This window comes from Bubalus bubalis, chromosome 15 (assembly GCF_019923935.1).
Source record: "Bubalus bubalis isolate 160015118507 breed Murrah chromosome 15, NDDB_SH_1, whole genome shotgun sequence".
In the NCBI taxonomy this organism is placed as follows: domain Eukaryota; kingdom Metazoa; phylum Chordata; class Mammalia; order Artiodactyla; family Bovidae; genus Bubalus; species Bubalus bubalis.
In genome coordinates this window covers 43,786,439-43,805,533 of record NC_059171.1, presented here as the reverse complement: position 1 = coordinate 43,805,533, position 19,095 = coordinate 43,786,439, and the positions used below count along the sequence as shown (strand labels likewise).

The window sequence follows — 19,095 nt, the reverse complement described above, 5'->3', positions numbered from 1 at the left end:
ATATGTGTTGAATAAAGGCATGGATGGAAAATAGATAAAATTATATGAGATAAATATAAAGGACAAGAAAGAGGAATTAAAATAAGAAAAGTTCTATAAGTAAGATATCATCAACACCAGAGATAAGTTAGAAATATCAGAGATGAAGAATAAATTAAATAATTCAGAATTATTTTTTCTGTTTTTAAAAATATTCATGGTGTACTAAAAATTGTCCTATAATATGGAGCTGCTGATCAGTGGTAAAGATGTTCAGATGCTCTGGAATTAATAAATTAATGTGTATTTATCTCTTGTAACAATTATTTAATAAGTCTCTTAAATTATAGATTGGCTAAAATCCAAAACAGCTCACTGTGATAGAAAGTGTATCTAAGTCTAGAATGTCCTTTAGCAACTTTAGGACATATTCCCTAAAAATTTTATATGTGTCATTTGCCTTTGTAAATGCTCAGTCGTGTCCGACTCTGCGACCCCCACGGACTGTAGCCTGCCAAGCTCCTCTGTCCATGAGTATCTCCAGCCAAGGATACTGGACTGGGTTGCTGTTTCCTTCTCCAGGGAATCTTCCGAACCCAAAGATCGTGTCTCACAATGACAATTATACAAGCTATTCCCACTATTATAACTATTTCCGTGCCAGTCACAGAACAGTTGACAGATACTCTGCTGGGAGGGCTGATGGCTGTACCTGCTTGCTGTTACTTCACATATGATGAGACTAGGGACAGAAGTTTTGCACAGCATTTTTCCAAATGTAGAACAAAATACATCTAGCTACCTGTCCTTCCACTGGGCAACCAGAGGCTCCAAGCCAACAGCCAGTCATACAGTCCATGGTACATGTTTTGATACAAACAATGGCTTAGTACCACAATGTCACTTAAATTCTTTATATGGCCATGCTTAACACTGGAAATGAAGTGATTTTTCTTCTGTGCAGATCTTTCTTCTGTACAGCAGATAACTGCAGAAACTGGTCAAGGGACAATGTAGCCCCCAACCCAGGGTGATGTTAGTCTGGGCTCTGCCCTATTTCTGACTAGCTGTAGCCCTGAGTCCAAGCCTAAAAAAAGTTAATTTTAGCCTGTGAGTTGCTCTCACAAAGCAACTCTTATGAATGTACATTTTCTGACATTATCTGCCACTAGTGACATATATCATTGTCACTGAATAAAATAATATATGGATATTGTATTATCCATATAATACCCTCATGCTGGGAAAGATTGAAGGCAGGGAGGACAGAGGATAAGATGGTTGGATGGCATCACCGACTCGATGGACATGAGTTTGAGCAAGCTCTGGGAGTTAGTGATGGACAGGGAGGCCTGGCAGCTGCAGTCCGTGGGGTCACAAAGAGTCAGACACAACTGAGAGACTGAAATGAACTGATACAATATACAGAATAAATTGATGGCCTCATAACTCATTTACCCAGAGCTTAATGTTGACAAATTTCTTACCTTGCTAAAAGTGGCAGGAATTCACTGCAAGTAAGGTTTTATTTCAACCCTTGATTCCTAAAATGATTATTTTTCTGTGTACTGGCACTTGCCTGGTAGTTTTCAAAGTTAAATATTTGCATCTTTTAAGGGTATGCAGTGTAATCTATATGCACTTAAAGGTTCATGAAATATCTTGACTCAAAGAATGTTAGTCTTATTTAAAGTTTCTTTCTTCTTGATTTACAATAACATTTAATTTTCTTAAACAGTTTTTATTTTACTTCACTAATATTATTTAGATATAATAAAGCTTTTTTTTTTGTTTTAGTTAATTTGTCTACAGAATTGAAAAGTTTTTAAAACCTTAATTTGGATACATAGCACTTTTTTTTTAGCATTGACATTTCAAATTAATGTAATTTTCTTTTTGAAAGTTGCACTTGTAGATGGCAATATCTGTAGGAAGAGAGTGACATTACAGCTCAGTTCTGTTGAATTTGTTAGGTACCCTGTAATTCTGGAAGATTAAAGATTCCTCATTAAATGAAAGCAGCAGATCTAGGATCTTAGAAAGGCAAGACATGAGAAGCAGTTTCATCAGGAGCGTGCAATACCCAGAGCCAGAAAAGTGTCACAAAATTTTGAAATTGTTTATTGTTGTTTATTTCTTCATTTGACAAGTATTAGTTACCAAATACTGGGCACCGTTGAGGGCCCAGCTGTAAATACAACAAACTTTCTAACTTGCCTAGAATAGGTGTAAAAACCCTAACTCTCCCAACTCAGCAAGTGGCCCATGTGGCTGACACAACGAGTGTGAAAGTCATATAGAAAATGAGGTCCCAGCTTTCACTGAGGAGAACAGATACAAGTTGTGTCTGACTCTTTGCAAGAATACTGGAGTGTGTTGCCATACCCTCCTCCAGGGCATCTTTCCAACCCAGGGATTGAACCCAGGTCTCCCGCCCTGCAGGCTGATTCTTTACCGTCTGAGCCACCGTAGAAGGAAGAGATAGTCACAAAGTGAGCCCACGACGTACTTAACAGTGTAGAGTTAGGGAAGGAGAGGAGGAACATCAAATGGAGTTGAGAATTAGGAAAAAAAAAACAGGGAAGTAAGATCTCCTGAAGTCAAATGAAGAAAGGCAGAAAGGATGATCAACTCTGTTAAATGTTGCTTATAAAGATCAAGTAAAATGAGGACCCTTGAATTCTGAGATATGAAGGCTATACTGGAGGTCTCATAAAACAGTTTGGGTATCATCATAGTAGTCCAAGGATGGTTCAGGGAAGAATGGATGGGAGAAATGATCAAGCTTGTTCACCCACTCATTCATCAAACATGAGCTATCTCCTCTGGGCCAGGTGATATCTGCAGCCTTAACTCTTTTCTAATCCAGTTTTCAGCTTAGTTTTAGAAGAGGTAAGTCAGTTTGGGAACATATCCCAAATTTATAATTATAGCCTGTAGGGAAATGCAGTTTCTTTGCTTAATTGTTTCTTAGTTACCTTTACCGGCTGCCTTCATTAAAAGCAACATGGTCATTTATAATCATTTATAATCACAATTAAGAATGACATTTAGTTCAAGAACATTCTTTGCTATTGTTTAGCTGTGTTCTCTCACATACTTATCTTGGGAATTTATACAACCAAGTAATTATACAGGATTTAAAACTTAAATTTTCATCTTTTTAATGATTTTTACTAATTGAATTTAAGTTTATAAAACTAGCATTTTATAGTTTTATATGTTGTCATGTATAATATATACAATGTTGTTGTTAAGTCACTAAGTTGTGTCTGACTCTTTTCGAGAACCCCGTGAACACAATATATGCATATGTTACATAGAATATTTAGTTCATTGGAAGAAAATGTGAAAATTCAAGTGGTAATGAATTGTCTGGTGAAGGTGTAACAGTAAGTATGTTTAAGTAACCCTTTCTTTATTTTCCTAAGTATCTGTTGCTGTCCTAATTTCAAGAAGGTACAGAAAGGCATTTGTAATTGATTAAAACAATTTTTTATTCTAATTGATAAATTTGTGATTTACAAAGAATTTAATTCAACAAATACTGATTGAGCAGTTTTGTACCAGGCACTGTTTTTGAAAAAAGTTCAACAAGTTAATGAAAATAAACAAAGTGAGATGATGGAGCATGACAGACGTGGGGGCTTCCAAGGTGGCGCTAGTGGTAAAGAACCCACCTGCCAATGCAGGAGACATAAGAAGACATAGGTTCGATCCCTAGGTCAGGAAACTCCCCTGGAGGAGGACATGGCAACACACTCTAGTATTCTTGCCTGGAGAATCACATGGATAGAGGAGCCTGGCAGGCGACAGTCCGTAGGGTTGCACAGAATTGGACACGACTGAAGTGACTTAGCATGCATGCATGATAGAGGTGGAGCTAACATACTGAGTAGCTGGGGAAGACCTCTCTAAAATAATGACTTTTGAGCTGAGAGCTGAATTAGAATAATGAGGCAACTAAACAAAGCTATAGAAATCTAGGCAGCAGGAATATCAGGTAAAAGGTCTTTAAGTCAAAAATGAGGTGGGAGTCTTCAGGGACCACAAAGAAGGCTAGGACTGACCTTTGGTCTTATTTCCAGTTTTATATAATTACTCTGTGCCTTGGGGAATGGGTTGCAGGAGGATTCACAGTGAAAGCACAGAGAGATAGGTAGGAAGCCGTTGGTATATTCTAATGAGAGATAATGATAGCTGGGGCCAGGATGACAGTGGTAAAGATGGAAGAGGTGGGTGGTTTCAGGTCTGTTTAAATAGCATTGCTGATGGGTTTCTGATAAATTTAATATGAAGGGTGAAAGATAAGGAGGACGACTTTTTTAAGATTTTTACTTAAGTGTGAAAGTTGCTCAGTCGTGTCCCACTCTTTATGACCCCATGGATTATATAATCTCTAGGCCAGAATTCTGGAGTGGGTACCCTTTCCCTTCTTCCAGAGGATCTTCCCAACCCAGGGATGGAACCCAGGTCTCCTGCATTGCAGGCAGATTCTTTACCAGCTGAGCCACAAGGGAAGCCCAAGAATGCCGGAGTGGGCAGCCTATCCCTTCTCCACGGATCTTCCCAACCCGGAATCAAACGGGGGTCTCCTGCATGCAGGCGGATTCTTTACCAACTGAACTATCAGGGAATCCCAATATGCTTACTTAAGCATATTGATAGATAATTGAAGCATTTACTGAGACAGGAAGAGAAACAAGAGAAGGTAAGGATGAAATCAGGGGTTTCCTTTAGACAAAGCTTATTTTGCATTGCCTTGTTGTCCTCAGCTGAGTTTAATGGTCAGTGGAGAAGTGGGACTTGAGATAAAAGTGTGGAAATGATGTATGGATGCTGTTAAGAACCATCTTAACTGACTGAATAAAACCATCCAAGATTTTTATGGATGAAGGTTGAATGCTTTAAATTGAGCCATGGCCCAGCAATATGTAGAGGTGGAGCAGAAAGGAGAAATAAGCAAAGAAAGCTGAGAACAATTTGAGAAATGGAATTAGCTAGCAGTACATGGGTATATGGCAATGTTTTTTGGTTTTGTTTTTTAAAGAGTGTGCTGGAAGTTGATCGAAATGCACAACTTGTAAAAGCAGTTGACATGGGAGGGAGAAAATATAACTGCAGAGTCAGTTTTTTCCTTCTGACAGGAAGGGCTGAGGCTGTAGGTACATTTGGTGTATTTAGTGGAAAAAGAGAATTTTCATATGAATAATTCTGTTTTTCCCAGTGAAGTATGGAGCAAGATTGTCAGCTGAGATTGAGAGGGCAGGAATGGAGTGGTGTGAGGATGGGATATTATGAAAAGGTATTTTGGGGGTTATTACATAAAGATCTCTGTGGAGTCAAATGCATGAGATATTTTGAGGTACTTTGTATTCATTTATTTCACTATGCTTTAAGTTACAAAATCTGATAGGGAATTTTACTACAGTATGTATTCCTATCATATGTAGTGGTCAAGTATTTCCAAAAAGCAGGAAGATTTAAAGTAATAATTTCTCTAGTTTGCCATAGGTCACACCACTCTTTACAGCCATTTCATGAGGTGTCACCTGCTTGAGGGCATTTGACTCGGCAGCTCCTGGAGATGTGAATGAGATTCAAGTCATGTTAGCCAGGGTGGGAGAAGGGGGTTGATTTTAAAAGTGTTCAGATATTCTGTAATACAAATCAAGTACAGATACAGACCACATAATGTGTTTGAGGTTCAAATTGCAGACTGGAGGTTAAATACAACTAATTGTATGAGAACTCCAAAAAATAAATTATGGGAATGACCCAGATATGTGACTTGGATTAGTGGGTTATTAAACTGGTGAGTTTAATATAAGAACCTAGAACTATAAGTCAATGAATCTTACTTTTTCTTTTCTCTTTTGCTTTTAACTGATTAACGGAATCAATAAAATGAATTAAGTTAACTAAGTCAACTTTTTCTTGATAGCTTATTACGAAAAAGGCAACAGATTTTCTTTATTAGAAGCTCATCAACCACAAAGGCAAAATATGAACATGGACATTATTTAATAGGCTAGACAGGTTTTAAGTTTTAAGTGTTTAATCAAAGAAAATTTTCAATCACCAGAAAATTAAGGGTAGCAAAAATGGTTTTCATGAAAAAGCAGCTAGGTATGATTTGGGGAATAGAAATCAGGGTGCTTTAGTCCAGTGTCACTCAGGCTTTACTGTGCATATGAATTCCCTGGGAATCTTGTTAACATGCAGATTATGACTCAGGAGGTCTGGGTGGCCCCCAATATTCTGCATTCCTACCAAGCTCCCAGGTGATGTGGCAGCCACTGTGGCAGTCCTGCAGCCACTGGGAATGGAACTCTGAGTAGAAAGCTTGAGGCTGTCCAGAGGAAGTCTACAAAGAGACATTAAAAATTGACTCTAGGATCCAGATCCTTTTTCACCTCAACTCTCACATTCACTTTCTCCTTTTTAAGGAAGCACCTCTTAATTATTAGTGCAGGAAAATAGAAATCACTCCCTTTCATGAAGCGCTTAGAAACCAAAAAGATAGAGAAGCTTAAACAATACGATTTCCCAAGACCCACTGTTTAAATCTATCTACTTGGAGGAGTGGTGGAAAATGGAATCTCAAAATTAGTTAATGGCACAGTTCTGTGGGGTAGTGAAAACAGAGGTGCAGTCAATGACAGGATAAACTGAAAAAGCCACATGAATGAGAAGGAAGGAAGTAGAATTCAGAAGTGAGCAAGAGCAGAGGTGAGGGCTGGGGGAAGGGGTGGGGGTGTAGAAAAGGTCAGCTAGATCAGATCATGAGCTATTAGATAAGACCCAAGAATGAGCATGGGAGTTACTTTTTATAACTCTCCCCTTTGTGTTGCTGTTGCAACTCAAACAGTTCAGGTAACCTTATCTAAACAGGAGACAATCCAATAAAGGAGCTAGGAATAAAATATGAAACTGTATCTTGTGTTTGTTCAAGACATGGCAAATTCAAATCTGAAATATTGAATGATTGACTGATGGGCTCAAAAAACCTATAGTGAGATCAGGTGTCCAGAGACAGGAAACTAAAGCCCCAAAAGAAAGAGGTTGGGGAGGGGAGGCTTTTGACTGAAGATGAAGAAAGAACCTCAGAACTCCTGTCTAGAAAGAAAAGGCTGAGAGAAGAGTTCTGTTGCTTGAGTTCAGTGAATGCAGTGAATACATCTAAACAAATGAAAAGCAGTGCTCTTTCATAAAATTGCCTGCATCGTTATTCCATATACCTTGGGCTTTTTAGGCTGTAGGCATCTTGCCAAGCCTTTGCTTTTGCAGATGCTGGAATGACTTATGTGCATCTTGTTTTCTCTCCAGTGAATTTCTCCTCTTCCTCCAAGTCTCACCTAAAGACTAATCTCCTTTTTTGTCTAAACCCCCCTGTCCAGAGTTAGGTACACTCTAACCCCAGTTCCTTGGCTTCTACAGCATTTCCTACCTGTCTCTGCCTTTGTTATTTACAGCCTTGTCTCTTTCTCTTGCCTTACCTTCCTTTGTGGGAAGGAACTGTGCTTGAGTAGTTTCTGCATTTCCTCAGCTGAGAGGCTGACACATACTCTAAGCTCCATTTATGTTAATTGGAAGGGGAAACAATGGAATGAATAAAAAAAGTAAAAAGATGACAAGATTTTCAGCAGTGATTCTAAAATGGGTGGAATGAAAAAGGATTTGATTAATTCTGTTTCAACAAGGAAATGCTGTTAGTTTTAATATGCTTCCTAGGTTGGTCATAACTTTTCTTCCAAGGAGCAAGCATCTTTTAATTTCATGGCTACAGTCATCATCTGCAGTGATTTTGGAATATTAATAGATCAAGACTTAGAGAACTGATAGATGGTATTGTACTTTCTCAATTACTAAAGGATTTCCTTAAATACTGAGGTCTCTTAAATATAGTGTTAAAGATTAACAACTTCTCTCCTAAATGGCAACAAAAACAATGAAAGCATTATAGCCTTGAATTTATCACAAAATCAGTAAAAAGATATGGCTTTTACAAAAATAATCCATGTTCAACTATTCAAAAATTTATCTTTAGCCAAGCCTAGGTATGTCATAAGTTGGGCTTCCCTGGTGGCTCAGTGATAAAGAATCCACCTGCCAATGCAGGAGAGACAAGTTCGCTTGCTGGATGGGAAGATCCCCTGGAGAAAGAAATGGCAGTCCACTCCAATTCTTGCCTGGGAAATCCCATGACAGAGGAGCCTAGAGGGCTACAGTACAGGGGATTGCAAAATTAGCTAATAGCAAGACACGACTTAGCTAATAAACAACAGCAGCACCATGAATACCCTTCCACCTGATTTTATAGCACACTAGTATGTTTTATGCAGGGTGTTTAGGTTCCATATTTGTGATCCAAGGCCATTTGTGATCCATATTGCCCAGGCCAGGCCAGCTGAGGCTAGAGAAAATCGATGAGTACATATTGGTAATATATTGTATGTCAAGTTTTATATTAGCCGACATGGAAAACACAGAAAAGGTATGAGACAGTTTTTTTGTTTTTTTTTTTAATTTTATTTTATTTTTAAACTTTACATAACTGTATTAGTTTTGCCAAATATCAAAATGAATCCGCCACAGGTATACATGTGTTCCCCATCCTGAACCCTCCTCCCTCCTCCCTCCCCATTCCATCCCTCTGGGTCGTCCCATTGCACCAGCCCCAAGCATCCAGTATCGTGCATCGAACCTGGACTGGCAACTCATTTCATACATGATATTTTACATGTTTCAATGCCATTCTCCCAAATCTTCTCCCCCTCTCCCTCTCCCACAGAGTCCATAAGACTGTTCTATACATCAGTGTCTGTTTTGCTGTCTCGTACACAGGGTTATTGTTACCATCTTTCTAAATTCCATATATATGCGTTAGTATACTGTATTGGTGTTTTTCTTTCTGGCTTACTTCACTCTGTATAATAGGCTCCAGTTTCATCCACCTCATTAGAACTGATTCAAATATATTCTTTTTAATGGCTGAATAATACTCCATTGTGTATATGTACCACAGCTTTCTTATCCATTCATCTGCTGATGGACATCTAGGTTGCTTCCATGTCCTGGCTATTATAAACAGTGCTGCGATGAACATTGGGGTACTCGTGTCTCTTTCCCTTCTGGTTTCCTCAGTGTGTATGCCCAGCTTTGATTTAAAATTCTGCTTTGAGAATTAAAATCCAAAATAGAAGCAGAGGTCAGAGAACACATAGTGATTGTTGTCTTTAATAAGACGATTCAGAGAAGGGTGAGATAAATAGAATACGTATTGTGGTTGAAATGACTTCCGAGAGGAGAGAGACTGTTAACAGGACTTTGGTGAAAGGATAAAGTTTAAGTAACCAAGGAGGGGAGGAAAGAAAGAATAGTCTCGTAGGGGAAAATTTCTGATGGCTTCTGTGGCCGAGAAATGTGAACGGACAGGTACTAGAACCTTGCTTCTTGAAGTACAATTATTCAGTGTATGCTTCTGTTAGAAATGTCATAACTTGGATTTCTCTCCTGACCTACTGAGTCAGAATCTGAATTTTAACAAGATCTCCTGATGATGTACAGGCATTTTAATGTTCCAGTAGAGTCAGCTCAGGTTGAGAAGGGGTGGATGGTAAGTGAGGTAGGTAAGTAAGTTATAGCCAGATTTGGGAGGGCCTAGGCAAGGAGATGAGATGCGAATGAGCACACATTCTGGAGAAAGGTAAGGATTTTGTTGATTTCACGGCTCTGCGGCATCACAAGGACAATTTACCTTACATCATGCGTTCAGTCTGTCTGTATAATATCAAAACAGTGGGTGTAACTAAAATGATCTTGTGAGTTCACCCACACATGAAATTTTCATTCCAAAAATTATTTTAATTTTAGTAAACTGAAGAGGCAGTTTCCTTAATCATTAAGTCGCTCCTTTGCTAAGACTTCCAAGGCTTTGTTTTGAAGTAGATTTTAGGTAAAACACTGCCACATCTGCCCACATCTCTGTCATTTCCAGGAGACCCTCATATGTGCCTTGCCCTGGGGTGATGCTGCTATTTTCTCAGTACCTGGCAAAGCCTCTCTGGCCAGAAACACAGGTGTTCCCTTTGAAATCTGAGCCTCGTGCATTTTCCCTGTGACTACAAAGTCTTTTCAAAGCAGGTGAAGCACAGGAATTAAAACACCTGAGGTAATTTCCAAGTTGTAAGGAATGTACTGTTTTCCAGTGCTTTTTGTACCAGATGACTTTGTCACAAAAACCTCATAGGCTCTTTTAGCATAGATTGATTGATTGATCTCCTTGATGTCTGGCTCTTCATTGTAGTTCTGATAATACCACCATCAGGGTGAAAAGAAGGTGGCTAAGATTTTATAACGAGGCATTATTTTTGGAATTTGAAGCTGAAGCATTGTGAATTGTCACCTGTGTTATTTTCATTGAGAAACAGGTTCTTTCCTAGAGCTCCAGTTAATTGCTATTGAGCAGATCACATTGACAGCTTATTCCATCAGATTTGGGGATTGCACTTTCTGATGTAAATAGAAAACACAACAGTGGTTTGAGAGGGATTTATGTTTTGACATATGATGGATATTTATAAACCTGTTTTTCCAGAAGGGCTGGCAGGATAAGAATTACCTTTTAAAGGTGGGGTTTAGAAAGAGATAGCTCTATGTGTTTTTGATTTTCTTCAACTGCTTGTACATTCATGAGCTGGCTAGAAAATCCTGATCATCCTTTTAGCTGTGTAGAAAAATTACATATGAAAGTCTTTGCCTTACTTTGAAGATTTATCATTGGGTTTTCAGGACTAAGCTTGAAGAAATACCTGTGTTAACTATTTATTGAGAATAACTTCTTATCTTACTCAGTTACGCAGAAGTTTTACTGTGAAGTTTTATTGAAGGTTTTCAGTTGTATTTCTCTGTTTGGCACAGTATTAAAACTTTATCCAATAGGGATGATTCAGAAATAGTTCTCTAGAATCATAATTAGGCTTCCCTGGAGGCTCACATGATAGAGAATCTGCCTACAGTGCAGGAGACCCATGTTTGATCCCTGGGTTGGGCAGATCCCCTGGAGAAGGGCATGGCACCCCACTATAGTATTCTTGCTTGTAGAATCCCAGGGAAAGAGGAGCCTGGTGAGCTATAGTCTATGGGATCACAAAGAGTCAGACCTCACTGAGCAACTAACTCTTTGGCTTTGCAGTCTTGAAAGTCACAAATCAACTTTTGCTTCTTAGTTAAGAGATAGCTTCTATTGTTATCAGAACGTTGGAGTGGGCTGCCGTTTCCTTCCCCAGTGCATGAAAAGTGAAAGTGAAGTCACTCAGTCGTGTCTGACTCTTCGCGACCCCATGGACTGCAGCCTACCAGGCTTCCCCATCTATGGGATTTTCCAGGCAAGAGTACTGGAGTGGGGTGCCATCGCCTTCTCCGTCTGTATGCAGATATATACATCTAAAAAAGACAGATGTTCATGGAATTCATTTTCAAATTTTATAGTTTCATTGTAATTTATAGTTTTCGGTAGGACTATAAGACCAGAGGTTTCAGCCAAGATCTAGATGTCCAGCGTAATTGCATTTTCAAACACTATTGTGCTTTGATGTTGTTACTTTGCCAGACAGCAATGCATATTTTAAAAGTCCAGTAAGATAGTCAAGGACCATTTCTTTTTGCCTTTATCTTGAAAACCCAGTAAAGCTGTTTCAATTTTGCCAAAAGTTATAATGAACTAAAACATTATATCTAGATTATTTAGATACTCTTTTGAATAGAAAATTACAACATTGCTTGCTATTTTAAAATATTTTCGAGTAAACGTTTATCTTAACTATTTAAAGCTATTTTTCAAAGCATGTGTGCTCAGTTGTGTCCGACTCTTCGGGCCCAGTGGACTATAGCCTACCAGGCTCCTCTGTCCATGGATTTTCCAGGCAAGAATGTCTTTGAAAAGACTTATGTCTTTTCATGTCTCAGCATATCTTCGAAAAGACTTATCATAGCTTAAGCCACTTAGATGGGGTTTTGTAGAATGGTAGAAAATCTTGCAGTCATATTTCTCCCTCTTTAGAATGACATTAAACAGTTACTAAATTATGTGAGAGTTTCCAGTCAGTAGATTATTTCTGTGTGCATTTAAACGTGTCAGATCATGCTGGTCAATTTCCTATTAAAATTTATTTGTTTACTCATAATGTTTTTTTAATTGGTGAATCGAAACTATTGAGTTGGCCAAAAAGTTTGTTCAGATTTTTTCTGCAGCATCTTATGGAAAAACCTGAACAAATTTTTTGGCCAACCCAATATATGAAATAAACTATTTACATCTTCAGTGTCATTTAGAATATTTCCTTCGGTAGACTAATTATCATGGTATCTTCACCAGGAAGTGCTCATCAGTATCTTTCTGGATAAAGAGACATTTGTCATCTCCATCCCTTGTTTTAAAAAATTTATTTATTTATTTATTTTAATTGGAAGCTAATTACAGTCTTGTGGTAGTTTTTGCCGTACATTGACACGAATCAGCCACAGGTGTGTCTCCCATCCTGAACCCCATGGGCTGTGTCTCCCATCCTGAACCCCTCCTCCCACCTCCCTCCCCAACTCATCCCTCAGGGTCATCCTGGTGCACCTGCTTTGAGTGCCCTGTTTCACGCATCAAACTTGGACTGGTGATCGATTTCACATATGGTAATATATGTTTCAATGCTCTTCTCTGAAATCATCCCACCCTCACATTCTCCCACAGAATCCAAAAGTCTGTTCTTTATATCTGTATCTCTTTTGCTGTCTCGCATATAGGGTCATCATTACCATCTTTCTAAATTCCATATATATGTGTTTATATCCTGTATTGGTGTTTTTCTTTCTGACTTACTTCACTCTGTATAATAGGCTCCAGTTTCATCCACCTCATTAGAACTGATTCAAATGTGTTCTTTTTAATAGCTGAGTAATATTCCACTGTGTATGTGTACCACAGCTTTCTTATCCATTCGTCTGCTGATGGACATCTAGGTTGCTTCCATGTCCTGGCTACTGTAAACTGTGCTGCGATGAGCAGTGGGGTACATGTGTCTCTTTCAATTCTGATTTCCTTGGCCTACCATTCATCTTTGAGGGTTTATGTGTGAAGAGTCTAAGTACAGAAATCAAGCAGATAATATCACAAAACTTTACTCCATGTGCTTTAATACAATCTTTAGTACTAATAATTAATTAAAAAGTTCAAATTAATGTTTGACTTTTATTTGAAAAATAGTCTACTATTCTCTTTAGTTTTTGTACTAATAATTTTGGAGCCTCAATTATAAGAAAACACTCTTCAGGCAGATTCCTAGTGACTAATTAACATTGCGTTCAACTCTGGTTTAATGTACTGCAACAATAATTTTGACACTGCAAAATGACAGTGATTTCCAGGACAAGAATTTTAAGGTTATGTAAATGGACTTCCCAGGTGGCTCAGTGGTAAAGAATCTGTATGTCAATCATGGAGATGCTGGTTTGATACCTGGGTTGGGAAGATCCGTTACAAAAGGAAATGGCTACTCACTTCAGTATTCTTGCCTGGAGAATCCCATGGACAGAAGAGCCTGGTGGTCTACAGCCCATGGGGTTGTAAAAGTTGGACACAACTTAGCGACTATAAATGTACAATAGTAAAGAAAATATATTTGAAAATCTTTATTGGAAGAAAAACTGTGACCAACCTAGAGAGCATATATTAAAAAGCAGAGACATTACTTTGCCGACAAAGGTCCATCTAGTCAATGCTGTGGTTTTTCTAGTAGTTATATATGGATGTGAGAGTTGGACTATATAAAGAAAGCTGAGCAATGGAGATTTGATGCTTTTAAACTGTGGTGTTGGAGAAGACTCTTGAGAGTCCCTTGGACTGCAAGGAGATCAAACGAGTCAATCCTAAAGGAAATCAGACCTGAGTATTCATTGGAAGGACTGATGCTGAAGCTGAAACTTCAGTACTTTGGCCACTTGATGCAAAGAATTGACTCATTGGAAAAGACCCTGATGCTGGGAAAGATTGAAGGCAGGAGGAGAAGGGGACGACAGAGGATGAGATGGCTGGATGGCATTACCAACTCAATGAACATGAGTTTGAGCAAGCTCTGGGAGTTGGTGACGGACAGGGAAGCCTGGCGTGCTGCAGTCCATGGGGTTGCAAAGAGTCCAATGCAGCTGAGGAACTGAACTGAATCTTTTTTAAGAGAGGAACTATTCTCAGTATCAGAGAGCAAGAGTTATGTTACTAATGACTGTCTTTGCCTCATGTATAGGGATACAACCTCTGGTAAGCCAGCAATATTAACTCTATTAAAAACTCCACTCCTCAATGATTTGCAGCTGTCATTGACTGTTATTATAACAGCATAACAGGTATTCTGGTAGGAGTATGAATTGTGTATGCTCACCACATTTCACAAAGAAGAGCAGTCAATGGAATTTTCTGTATATGTCTAGATAGCTACATAATTTTCAGATTTTACAACACATTGTTTTAGTACTAAAGTGAAGCGAAGTGAAAGTTGCTCAGTTGTATCCGACTTATCCTACTCTTTGCAGCCCCATGGACTGGAGCCTGCCAGGCTCCTCTGTCCATGGAATTCTCCAGGCAAGAATCATGGAGTGGGTAGTCATTTCCTTCTCCAGGGGATCTTCGCAACCCAGGGATTGAACTCAGGTCTCCCGCATTGCAGCCAAATTCTTTACCGTCTGAGCCACCAAGGAAGCCCTTTTAGTGCTAAAACTACTATAAATGTCCAGGTTTACTTTTAAAAGTCCTCTGTCAAGGTTTAAGGTTTCTCATATACATACACACAGGAAATGATAGAGCCACTATGGTCAACTGGTTGAAAAATGACCCAGGAGACAAAGTATGTTAATAATATTCTAAATGTTTCTTTTAGTAATAAAACTTAAATTGAAGACTTTACTATGTTCTCAGAAGGAACAGCTTATTCGTGTAGCTGGAAAATAGAGTGGTTTTTATTTCTGCACACCTCAAGTACCCGTTCTATAAAGAAATGGTAATTTTAAGTGTGGCTTGGCTTTAAATTAGTCCTGGGTGAATAGTTCAGAGAGAAAAAATGAAGCTGGTTAGGCCATCTTGATTTAATTTACAATCCTGAATTTAAATAGAAATGTATAGAGAGTAACCTGCATTTAAATGGGATGGGTATGAATTATTGCCTGTCTTCAAACCTGAAATATTATGTTGTAGCATAAAAATATATATTGCTTGCTGTTGTCATGTTATATGATAGTATTCTTTCCAGGACAGCTATATTTTCAGTGATTTTTTTTTTTAAAGAATGTTCTTGATTCCTATTATTGAACTTATGCTAAATAGCCGTGCTTGATTAGATTCTTCAACTGATTACTTTCAAAATTGTCACTAATATTTATTATATATTGATAGCAAATTTTAGCTGCATGCTCTTTGCCTCAGTTCTTGGATTAAAATAATGTTTGTCCCTGTTTTAGCATTATCATAGTTAATTTGATATGCTCCACTCCCTATTTTATTATTTTTAATGAGTGTTATTTATTTTTATTTTTGGCCACATCCTGCAGCATGTGGGGTCTTAGTTTCCCAACCAGGGATCAAACCCACCCCCCTGCATTGGAAGGGGGTATCTGACTACTGGACCACCAGGGATGTCCCCCACCCCCATTTTTAATGGATTAAATAGAAGAGAAGTCATGCTGTAAAAACAACTTGTCCATAATATATAGTCAACAATTGAATTTTAGTCCTTAAAGGAACCTGAATTGTCTTCTATCTCAACTGACGTATTTTACAAATAAGAAAACATAGCCTGAATCATTTGAATGATATGTTGTAGATTTTATTCCAGTTTCTACACAACAGATATATAAACAAACTTTGAATATACAACATATTTGTGAACTTGGAAGTATGGGTGTATCTTCTCTAGAAAGAATCCATCAATTTTGTAGGAAAAACTGACGTCTAAGGTTGTAGAATTGTGTGTAACACACGAGTAAATTGACCTTGAATAAGGGCCTTAAAAACTCCTTTAGCTGGGTGGTTCTTCTTATGGGTCTCTGACTTGTTTGTAGTGACCTGGACAGGCAAACTTACAAGTCTCATGTCTGGGCTAGGAAAACACAAACAGTAGGGACTCCTCTTGCATCTCTCTGTCTGTTTCTGTGTGGTCTCTCCATCTTATTTTTTTAGCTACCTCTTCTGGGTAGCTGAAATCCTAATTTGTTGACTCAGGTCTTTTAAGATATGTGCCTTAAAAGAGAAAGAATCAGACAGAGGCTTTATTTCCTAACCTAGCTGGGGAAATCTCACAATGCTATTCTGTTTGTTAGAAGGGAGCCACTATCTAACTCAACTTGAAGTAAAGGGGAGGGAATTCAACTCCACCCTTCGTGGGAAGAGTGTTTTAAAACCATTCCAATGGTTTCAAGGCCTTTTTTTTTTTTTTTTTCCTTCCCCATCTAGGAATGTTTGTGTTTTTCTTCTGGTGCCTGGCTGCTCTTTGTGAGGTTGCTTTGTTGCTAGATTAGAAACCTATGGATAAATATATTTTCACTGTGGTGGTGTTTAGGCGCTAAGTCCTGTCCGATTCTTTTGCGACCACGTGAACTGTAGCCTGCCAGGCTTCTCTGTCCAAGGGATTTTCCAGGCAAGAATACCTGAATGGGTTACCATTTCCTCCTCCAGGGGGTCTTCCTGACCCAGGGGTTGAACCCGAGTCTCTGCATTGCCAGGTGGATTCTTTACCGCTGAGCCATGAGTATGACTAAAATATTATGGAAGAACCTGATTTTCAAGATTGAAGGCAAAAATTTGTTTGTCTCTTAAGGATAACCTACTTACCAGGGAACTCTACCTAGAAGTAAGCTTGGTTTTGAGAGATGACTGTCTCTGACCATGGGGATACAAAAGGAAATCAGCATCTTGCTCATTTTTGGGGACTTAAGCCAAATTCTTTGTTTCTTACCTAATTTGTTTGGGTAAATAATGACAGTAATTTGAATTATGCCTTTGCATCTTACATAAAATGTAATTATAAAATTAGGTCTAATTTAAGTAATGAATTTAATTAATAATATGTTCACATTTGGCAAAGTGTTTACCTGATACTTATTGATAGCATACATTTCTGATGTCTATACCACAAAACCAGTCGTCTTGAACATTAGATATTAATTCAAAGTGAAATTCAAGTTTTTATGAAATCCAGATACTTTTATGCTGTTAATTTTTTAGTGGCATGTAAATATTCTTTTTTTGTGTGTTTTTGGTAGATAATAAAGATGTAGTATTATCCTAATTTTGTATACTTTTTTTTTCTGGCTTTGAAAGCATGATTTTATGTATTTCAGATCCACAGTTGAATTAACAAGAATGTTTGTTGCAAGATTATATGGAGATTATACATAGAATGAAGAAACTTCCCTTCTTCACACATACTTTTTTTTCCTTTTGTTTTGTTTTCTAGTATCTTGTCCTTTTGACCTCTAATCATGGTTAGGTTTCTTCCATCCTTTAAAAGGACTTCCCTGGTGGCTCAGATGGTAAAGAATCTGCCTGCAATGCAGGAGACCCAGGTTCAATCACTGGGTGGGGAAGATTGCCTGGAAAAGGGAATAGCAACCTACTCCAGTATTCTTGCCAGGAGAATTCCAAGCACAGAGAAGCCTGGCAGGCTACAGTCCATGGGGTTGCAAAGAGTGGGACACGACTGAGTGACTAACACTTTGATGTGAATTCTCAGCATTCTGGCCAAAGATCAGACCCATCTCCTCTTCATTGCAAGGTGTGATTCTTAAACACTGAACCAGCAGGGAAATCCCTTAAATTGCTCTTAGTAATGAATTAGTACTGAGCGGACCTCATCTTCTTTGACTTCTCTGTAACATTTAAGCTTAATTGCCCACTCTCTACTCCTGGAATCTCTTGTCCTGTGCCTTTTATAATTTAATCCTCTTTCAGTTTTCCCTTAGCCTTTCTGATTCCACTTTTCCTTGTTCATTTTACTTAAACATTTTTTTTTCTCCTCTTCAAATTTGATAACCCCAGAGTTTGCTTTACATTTTTTCTCATTCTGTATCATCTTCCTGAAGTAATTCATCTCTGAGTGAATAACTTGAAAATTCATGTCTTTGGAGTATATTTCTTTCCCCAGAACCCCAATCATCTATCACCACTCTCCACTTGACATATATACTGTGTGTATCACAGACACCTCACGCATCAGCCTTGAAATATGCATTGAAGTGCAGAGACATACACTTCTATTACAACAATCTATTTCTCTTTCTGTTTTTCTTTCTCACAGTTTGGTAATCTCATCAGTCTTCACCTCTTTTTTTTCTTTCCTTCACCGCCTGCCTTTAGTCATCCATCAACTTCTAGGAATTTAAATTCCTAAACATTATTTCAGTCTGTCTGCTTTTCTCCAGTTTCACGGCTTTCACCTTAGGTTGTGTCCTCATTTTCTAGTTCCAGGCCTATTTTTCTATCCTCCTAACATGCCCAGAATCCTGTAATTGTGCCAGTATTGAACCCAGTATTGGAAAATTCTTTGTTTTTACCACCCCATTCACTATGCTGCCTGATTTTCAAATTAACAAACTGAATATTAAACTCTGGACATACGAAATTATTTTGGTAATGATTTTGTAATTGTAAATGTTTCTTTATCAAGTATTTTTAAAGTGTGAGTTAGTCACTCTTGTTGGATTTTTTGCGTACAAAAATACATTTCTATTTTATGGAATTCAGATTCATTAACCATTCATTTATTCAGCAGACATTTACTGACCACCTTGTCCATATGACAGACATAGATAACAAGCTGCAGTTACAAACATGAGTTAAACAACTGTCCCCAAGCCACTCACAGGCCCGTGACAGAGACATACAGATGAACACTAGCATCTCAGTGCCGTGCTGAGTCTCTTCAGTCGTGTCCAGCTCTTTGAGACCCCATGGACTATAGCCCACCAGGTCCTACTGTCCGTGAGACTCTCCAGGCAGGAATACTGGAGTGGGTTGCCATTCCCTTCCCCGGGGGCTCTTCCCGACCCTGGGATTGAACCCATGTCTCTTAAGTCTCC

The 19,095-nt window shown here is 38.4% G+C and overlaps 1 protein-coding gene across 2 annotated transcripts in view; it reads left to right on the top strand.

The window, feature by feature from the left end:
• The window catches only part of CRISPLD1 (cysteine rich secretory protein LCCL domain containing 1), a 51,119-nt gene that overhangs the window by 8,872 nt on the left and 23,152 nt on the right, over positions 1-19,095 (top strand). The gene's annotated exons all lie outside the window — the stretch shown is intronic.